We start from the raw sequence: 752 nt of genomic DNA, 5'->3' as shown, positions 1-752 counted from the left end.
TTTAAAAAGTGGTGGTGGTATGTAAAAATTTAATTGTATTCGTCCAACTAACATAGCCTGCTGCTTTGTCTTGTGAATTTATAAATACTTTAGGCACTCTCTTCACAAATTGATTTTAAAAGTAAATTTTACTCCAATAACTGTTACATACTAAAGCACAAATGATCAAATCACACCTATGTGTAGTAAGAGAGAATTTAGTCACTACGAGTTGTGTGGAAAAAAAAAATAAGAGGGATAAAAACAAAATGCTCTCGTTGAGAGTTGAACTCAAGACCTCCCGCTTACTAAACGGGTGCTCTAATCAACTGAACTATGAGAGCATACATTAAATAGTATTCTTTATATTTTAATCGATGTGAAATTGTGTCAAAATCTCTCCCTTCCTCTCCCTCTCCCTCTCCCTCTCCCTCTCAAGCTACTCTGGAATTTAACATATAGGTAAATATAAATTTTATGAATCGAATTGTCATCTTTTATCAGCGAGATACAGTGGAGTGACAGATTCAACATAAACCCACAGCTCAAGCACTTAAAATATGTTGGAACAGGCCACGCCAATTTGATCGATTCTTAGTTTCCTTTCAAAAATACAAAAAACTTCATCACTTCGTTAAGAAATAAATGTTTTAGACAAAAAAATACAAATATTCATGTCAAAACTTCAGTGATCTTAATAGACAGCTTCACAAGTATTCTTTGAGAAATTACGAGAAAAAATCGTAGCACTTCATTAAGAATTGTCAGTTTAT

General features: G+C 32.8%; 1 non-coding gene across 1 annotated transcript; it reads right to left on the bottom strand.

Annotated features, from left to right (window-relative positions):
• Positions 1-249: 249 nt before the first annotated feature.
• TRNAT-AGU lies at positions 250-323 on the bottom strand. Its single transcript has one exon. It is a non-coding gene; the product is annotated as a tRNA-Thr (tRNA).
• Between the last annotated feature and the right edge of the window lie 429 nt (positions 324-752).

Source organism: Olea europaea, unplaced genomic scaffold (assembly GCF_002742605.1).
Source record: "Olea europaea var. sylvestris unplaced genomic scaffold, O_europaea_v1 scaffold810, whole genome shotgun sequence".
Lineage (NCBI taxonomy): Eukaryota > Viridiplantae > Streptophyta > Magnoliopsida > Lamiales > Oleaceae > Olea > Olea europaea.
This window is presented reverse-complemented; position numbering and strand designations above follow the sequence as displayed.